The following is an 8,467-nucleotide window of genomic DNA, read 5'->3' as shown; positions in this document are numbered from 1 at the left end:
CAGGAAATTTCTGCTTCATTTCTGCATCGTGGGAACATAGCCTGAGGCTGTGTGCCCACGTAGCGTTTTTCAAGCGTATATGCTGCGGAATTTCCGCAGTGTAAACGCTTGAAAAACGCATGTATATCCGCACCCCATGGTCCCCAATGGCATTCCGCAATGTCAATGCCCATGCTGCGGATTTTTCCGCAGCGTATATGCTGCGGTCAAAAATCCGCAGCATGTTCATTAATTTTGCGGAAGCGCAGCGGAATCAATGTGCAGATGGTACCCAAGTCTGGATGAGAGGAGACTCTCATCCAGACCTGGGTACCAAAGAACCTGTAAAAAAAAGAATAAAATAAAGTTTATACTTATCTTCTGATGTTTTCCCTCCGTCGCGCTGTTGTCTGAAGGACCTGCCACGTCATTGAGTCATGTGACCCACCACATGACACAATGACGTCACCGCAGGTCCTGCACACAACAGCGTGAGCCGCTCAAGCCTCCGGACGGGGCAGAGAATGCATCAGAAGGTGAGTATAAAGTTTATTTTTTTATTTTTTACCATTCTGAACAAGTTGTCAAGCACTTTTCCAAGTGATGCGGAAATGCATGCAAAGACGCCTCACAAACGCTTCTACCTGGCGGGAAAACCGCATGTAATATCCGCATGCGATTTTCCCACCAGGGAGAAGCGTAAAAAATATGCTTCACTTCCGCAACGTGGGCACATAGCCTGACTGCTAACTTGTAGCTTAATGAAAGAGGCCATTTTTTTTCATATTTGTTTTTTCCTTCCAGTCTTCTAAGTGCCATAATGTTTTTCTTATTATGCTATCAAAATAGCTGTACGAGGAATTGTTTTTGTAGGACAAGTTGTATTTTTAAATGCTACCATTTAATTTACAATGAAATATATTGAAAAATTAGAAAAAAATAGTTTGTGGGAGAGAATAGAAAAAAAAGCAATTCAGCTATTTTTTTATGTTTTACAACTTTAAAAAAAATCTAAAACTTTTTAATCATTCAATAAATTAATTTTAGTTGAAAACTGAGACTCTTAGCTTCCTTATATTTTAGTCAATAGGGCTTGTTTTTTTGAGGAAGTAAGCTGCAGTTTTTATTGGTATGCCTTTTGAGGGATACAAGGCATCCAAAAACAGCGATTCTGTCACTTTAAATTTTTTTATGGCGTTTACTGTGAGGGGTAAGTAAAGTGCTTTTCAGACAATAAGTAGCGTTTAGACGTTTACAAACATGAGTTCAGACATTTATGGAAAAAGGCAAAATCAATTGTAATCCGTTTTTATTCTTTTCGTTAAAAAAAATGGAAAAAAGGAGGGTTGACTTGAACTGCAATTTTTTTTAATTGCACTTTAAAGGATAAAAAAAATGAATTTTTTTAGAATTTTGTGTGGCATGGAAAGTTATGAAACTTTGCAAATCACTTTATTAAACGATTTGTCTTCATCAGGCTGCGTGCCCACGATGCGTTTTTCATGTGTTTCCACTGCGTAATTTCCGCAGCGGAAACGCATAAAAAACGCATGGTAATCCGCACCCCATGGTCCCCAATGGCATTCCGCAATGTCAATGCACATGCTGCGGATTTTTCCGCAGCGTTTCTGCAGCGCTCATAAATCCGCAGCATGTTCATTAATTTTGCGGAAGCGCAGCGGAATGGCCGCCATTGACTTGCATTGAGACACATAGAATCCGTGTCTGTACATTTGTGCGATTCAATGTGCGGATGGTACCCAGTTCTGGAGGAGAGAAGACTCTCATCCAGACATGGGTACCATTGTACCTGTAAAAAAAGAATAAAATAATAAAGTTTATATTCACCTGTCCGGCGGCCCCTGCAGCGCTTCTCCTTCCAGGACGTGAGATGACGTCACGGTCATGTGACCGCAGGCTGTCTCGCGATGTGCCGGCAACCCGGAAGAAGCCAGGACGAGCGCGACAGCACACGCGGCGGCATCGGAGGTAAGTATAGCTTTATTTTTTTATTTTTACGGTCACACTGTATAAATCCATGCCGTTTGCAATCTGCATGCGTTTTTTCTGCCAGGGAGATGCAGAAATGCTGCAGAAATTTTCTGCTTCATTTCTGCATCGTGGGCACATAGCCTTAGGCTATGTGCCCACGATGTAGAAATGAAGCGGAAAATTTCTGCTTCGTTTCTGCATGTTCTTGCCAGAAAAAACGCATGCGTAATTTCACGCGTGTTTTTCACGCGTTTTTGAAGCGTTTTGGACATGCGGAATTGCCATGCATTTTTTAAATGCATTGAGTAGGCAATTCCGCATGCGTAAACGCACAAATAATGGACATGCTGTGGATTTTTCCGCACATAAAATACGCTGCGGAAAATTCCGCAGCATGGGCATAGAACATGCGGATTGACATTGGGGACCATGGGGTATGTATTACCAAGTGTTTTGCAAGCGTTTACGCTGCGCAAATTCCACAGCAAAAACGCTTGAAAAACGCATAGTGGGCACACAGCCTCAATGTAAAAAAAATTGCATGTAAGTGGCTTCCAAATTCCTGCTTTTCCCCAGTCTTTCAGCTGCATTGATATCAGCATGTGCTCATTAGGAGTACAGATGATGGCAGTTAAAGTGTCAGCTCAGCGCCTGTGTTTCACTAATATTGCGGATAAGCTGCTGCAGGAGATTGTTCTGATAAGCACAAGGTTCACAGGAGGAAACAGGTGCTGACTCATCACTGCCATCACCTGTACTCCAAATGAGTACATTCTGATATCAATGCAGCGGAAGGCAAAAAAAATAGACTGTGGAAAAGCAGGGGCTTGGAAGCCACCTACTTACCATGTTTTACAGAAATGAATTCAAATCCCCTAATAAAGTGATCTGTAAAGTTTCATAACTTTCCATGCTGGACAAAATTATCTAAAAAAAACCCCCTAAAGTTAAGTTGCTCTTTAATTAATCCTTGATCATGCGATCACTATATACAGTTAGGTCCATATATATTTGGACAGAGACAACATTTTTCTAATTTTGGTTCTAGACATTACCACAATGAATTTTAAACAAAACAATTCAGATGCAGTTGAAGTTCTGACTTTCAGCTTTCATTTGAGGGTATCCACATTAAAATTGGATGAAGGGTTTAGGAGTTTCAGCTCCTTAACATGTGCCACCCTGTTTTTAAAGGGACCAAAAGTAATTGGACAGATTAAATAATTGTAAATAAAATGTTCATTTCTAGTACTTGGTTGAAAACCCTTTGTTGGCAATGACTGCCTGAAGTCTTGAACTCATGGACATCACCAGACGCTGTGTTTCCTCCTTTTTGATGCTCTGCCAGGCCTTCACTGCGGTGGTTTTCAGTTGCTGTTTGTTTGTGGGCCTTTCTATCTGAAGTTTAGTCTTTAACAAGTGAAATGTATGCTCAATTGGGTTGAGATCAGGTGACTGACTTGGCCATTCAAGAATATTCCACTTCTTTGCTTTAATAAACTCCTGGGTTGCTTTGGCTTTATGTTTTGGGTCATTGTCCATCTGTAGTATGAAACGACGACCAATCAATTTGGCTGCATTTGGCTGGATCTGAGCACACAGTATGGCTCTGAATACATCAGAATTCATTCAGCTGCTTCTGTCCTGTGTCACATCATCAATAAACACAAGTGACCCAGTGCCACTGGCAGCCATGCATGCACAAGCCATTACACTGCCTCCGCCGTGTTTTACAGATGATGTGGTATGCTTTGGATCATGAGCTGTACCACGCCTTCGCCATACTTTTCACTTTCCATCATTCTGGTAGAGGTTGATCTTGGTTTCATCTGTCCAAAGAATGTTCTTCCAGAACTGTGCATCTTTTTTAGATGTTTTTTAGCAAAGTCCAGTCTAGCCTTTTTATTCTTGATGCTTATGAGTGGCTTGCACTGTGCAGTGAACCCACTGTATTTACTTTCATGCAGTCTTCTCTTTATGGTAGATTTGGATATTGATACGCCTACCTGCTGGAGAGTGTTGTTCACTTGGTTGGCTGTTGTAAAGGGGTTTCACTACACCATGGAGATTATTCTGCGATCATCCACCACTGTTGTCTTCCGTGGGCGCCCAGGTCTTTTTGCAAAACTGACCTGCCATTATTATTCTCCAGGTCATTCCGAGTTCGTAGATACCAAACATGTATAGGTTCTTTTTTATTTAAGTGGTGAAAAAAAAATCCAAAGTTTACTAAAAAAAAAAAAATGGTGCCATTTTCCGAGATCCGTAACGTCTCCATTTTTCGGGGTCTGGGGCCGAGTGAGGGCTTATTTTTTGCGCGCCAAGCTGAAGTTTTTAGTGATACCATTTTGGGGTAGATCCGATGCTTTGATCGCCCGTTATTACATTTTATTGCAATGTTGCGGCGACCAAAAAACATAATTCTAGCGTTTAGAATTTTTTTCTCATTACGCCGTTTACCGATGAGATTAATACTTTTTTTATATTGATAGATTGGGCGATTCTGAACGCGGCAATACGAAATATGTATATGTGGTTTTTTTTTTATTATTTTATTTTGAATGGGGCGAAAGGGGGGTGATTTAAACTTTTATATTTTTTTATTTTTTTGATATTTTTGAAAACATTTTTTTTCACTTTTTGAATGCTTCTATAGTCTCCATAGGAGACTAGAAGCAGCACTTGTCTGACCGCCTCTGCTACATAGAGTTGATGAGCAGATCACCTCTATGTAGCAGAAATGCTCCTGTGCTATGAGCGCTGACCACTAGGTGGTGCTCATAGCGATCAGCTCATGACAACCACTTTAGTCTGCTGCAGACCCAGGGTTGTCATGCCCACACATCGGTGACCCGCGATCACGTGACGGGGTCACCGATGGACGGAGTAAGTGACGCGCTTCCGGCGCGGCGATATTAAATGCCACTGTCAGAGATTGACAGCAGCATTTAACATGTTAACAGCCGCGGGTGGTTCGCTATTACACCCGTGGCTTTTGCGGGCACATGTCAGCTGTAAGAATCAGCTGACATGTGCCCGGTTCAGTGTGGGCTCAGCGCCGGAGCCCGCGCTGAACAGGGGGTGACAGCTTGGTGCGTACTATTATGCCCCAGGCTGTAAAGGGGTTAATATATTACAGTCATCATATTATATAGTGCTGTGTACTTACAATTGCTCATTTTGTCTTTCTACCCAGTAAATTCTTCTCTGTTCTCTGCTCTATGTAGAAACAGTAAGTCTCTTTTCCCTGCATTTCACATCCTCCTCTTCACCTTGTGACCCAGCTGCTCCGCTCCTCCCCCCTGCCAGGAATTTTTGCAGTGACTCATGACTCATGCATGGAAATTGCCCTGCTGTTTCTATATATCGCTTAGAAGGGTTCAGCTAGTCAGTTTTTAATTACATGATGCCAGGGACCTAATGGAAAAGAGAAGAATTAACTGGGTAGAAAGGCAAAATAAGCAATTGTAAGTACACAGCAATATAATAGGATGATTGCAATATATTAAAAGGATAAAAACTTTAATGGGAGTGCTTCTTTAATGGGAGCCTATCAGCATATTCTTCATTCTTTAAGTAGCGGGAGAAATGCCCATGAGCAGCTCCCCTTTGGCTGCTCCAAGCCAGGGTCAGCTTGAATGACAGGTCTTTGCTTATTTGCATATATTGAAAGACCTGTCAATCAAGCCAAGCCACAGAGGCAGAGGATGAAGGAAAGTCGTTCTGCAGACTCTCCTCCACGTGGCCAGCTCACTTCTAAAACTACATCTTGTCTGTATTTTCTGCAGCGCTTTTTAGTAAAACATAGCTCCCTGTAATGAAGGACCCCGTTGAGGTGTCATGCTATCCGTGGTTTGGGTAGCATGAAATTAGAGACAATGTTTTAGTGCCAGTCATGAATCCGCCAGGGCCTATCGTGTGGAAACTTTAAAAATGGGATTCAGACATGCCCCTGACTGAACCATTAACTTCAATATGGCAAATGGAGTCCAAAATCTCGCCATATTTTAAGAGGAACATAATAGCATAGTCTCTATGGTACTACTGTACATCTGGCTAAAAAGATGGACATCATCGGAAAGAAGGTCAAACGGAGTCCAATGCTTCATATTCTGGACTCCATGTGCCTGAAGTCAGGCAGAAGCCCCCAATGTAATTATGAATGGGGACCAAGATGTCCGAGTCCCACCAGTTACTGCTGACAGACTTTCATCTTCTGGCATTAAACAATAAAGGTTTCAATTCAGTGCTATTAATAAGAAATCCTAAAAAAGTGCAGAAAGCGATGACTTTATTCTACATATTATGCCAGAATACTGGTATAAAACAGTCACAATTTTAGCACTAAAATTCGACTTTAGGTTGTGTTCAGACTTTGCAGTCACATTGTGAGTTTTTACTGCAATCATAATAAAACCTCAGTGTTTTGGAGCGATTTTTGAAAATTAGAGCAAAATGGTGCATTTCTTTTGTCATGGTTGTGGCACCAAACTGCACCACGGCCGCAACGCTCAATTATTCAATCTACTACAAAAACTTTTTAATACTATTGCCTCTCCACAAATTCACTTTTATTTGCAAATGCAGGCCTATCTATTGGCAATTGGGCTGCATTTTTAGGTATAATGCTAAAAATACTGAGTATGGTACAAAGGCACGAGACTAGAGTTTAGGAAGAAACAGTATTTCAAGTAACAGCATCAAAAAGAAAAATGGGAAAATGAAGGATGTTTTCCTTGAACCCTTATTATTCCGAGACAAACAGGATGTTTGACAGGTTAGTCTCTACATCAGTTTTATTGGAGGTACTAAAAAGCTCAGGCTTAGGGAGCAGTCACATGGTTGTATAAGATGGACGACGATCGCATCGAGGTACACGGACTGGAGTCAGGAGAGCCGCCGGCCAGTCCGGGCATTGTGATGTGATTGTTGTCTGTGTTATACGGCGTCCTAAAAGTGATACCACATTTTAACTCTTTGGCGCAAATGGGCATAACTATATGTCTGCATGTGTGAAGCAGGATCAGGAAATTAGTATGCACCACAAATGGCAGATGTCAACTGCGTCACACAGCCGGCATCCGCTTTTAACAGCAACGACAAGAGATAGCTCTGAGCACTGTTGTGTAATCATTTAGATTCTGCTGTCAATCATTGATAACGGCATTTAACCCCTTCACGACATTTGCAGTAAATATACATCATGGTCGGGAAGTACTTCTCGACCAATGCAGTAAATATGCGTCATGGCAATCGCCTGCGCACAGGAGGCTGTGAGCGGGCGATTTCCGCTGGGTGTCAGCTGTGCAGAAATTGCACAACAAATTTTATCCTGTTACCATTGTGAAAATAAAAAAAAATTGGGTCTAAAGTAAAATTTTGGTGAAAAAAAGTTAAATGTTCATTTTTTCCTTCCACATTGCTTCAGTTCCTATGAAGCACCTGAAGGGTTAATAAACTTCTTGAATGTGGTTTTGAGCACCTTGAGGAGTGCAGTTTTTAGAATGGTGTCACTTTTGGGTATTTTCTGTCATAAAGACCCCTCAAAGTCACTTCAAATGTGATGTGGTCCCTAAAAAATGGTTTTGTAAATTTTGTTAAAAAAATGAGAAATCGCTGGTCAACTTTTAACCCTTATACCTTCCTAACAAAAAAAAATTATGTTTCAAAAATTGTGTTGATGTATAGTAGATATGTGGGAAATGTTATTTATTAACTATTTTGCGTGACATATCTCTCTGATTTAAGGGCATAAGAATTCAAAGTTTGAAAATTGCTAAATTTTCTAAATTTTTGCCAAATTTCCATTTTTTTCACAAATAAACGCAACTCCTATAGAAGAAATTTTACCACTATCATGAAGTACAATATGCCACGAAAAAACTATCTCAGTATTAATGGGATCCATTGAAGCGTTCCAAAGTTATTACCACATAAAGTGACAGTGGTAAGAATTGTAAAATTTGGCTTCGTCATGAAGGTGAAAACAGGCTCGGGGGTGAAGGGGTTAAATGGCTGTGACGTGTGCTCGAGCATGTTTGGGCACCTATTGGCTTCCCCAATTGATGAGATCACTGGGTGCAGTTGACTCGCCCCCTGGGCCGTGGGGCACTCGGATCCGGGCAATAGGGAACGATGGGAGTAGTAGTGGCAACCCGGTTCCGTGGCTCAGGGTGGTCAGGCCAGTGGTAGTCCGTTATATTGATTATGTCCGACTACGCCACCCGTGGATTTGCGGTTATTAGGAACTGCCGCTGCATGCAGACCGCTGGGGCTGATGAGATGTGCAGCTATGGTAGTGTGACTCCCCACGGGAAGAGTGCGGCCCCAGGGCAGTATAGTGGATGGTGGGAGTGATGGTAGTGAGAGTCCCAGTGATGATAGTGCTGGAGGAGCAAGGAGCACACAGACAACAGGTTGCAGTCCAGGGTCTTTACTTGAACAGGTAAACTGACCCACAAACAGTCCCAGCTAGGAGGGGACCTGGATGTCTGAG

Source organism: Phyllobates terribilis, unplaced genomic scaffold, assembly GCF_046119375.1.
Source record: "Phyllobates terribilis strain yellow unplaced genomic scaffold, ASM4611937v1 Scaffold_2__4_contigs__length_985480577, whole genome shotgun sequence".
In the NCBI taxonomy this organism is placed as follows: Eukaryota; Metazoa; Chordata; class Amphibia; order Anura; family Dendrobatidae; genus Phyllobates; species Phyllobates terribilis.
The sequence above is the reverse complement of the archived record's forward strand: the minus strand, read 5'-3'. Positions refer to the sequence as shown.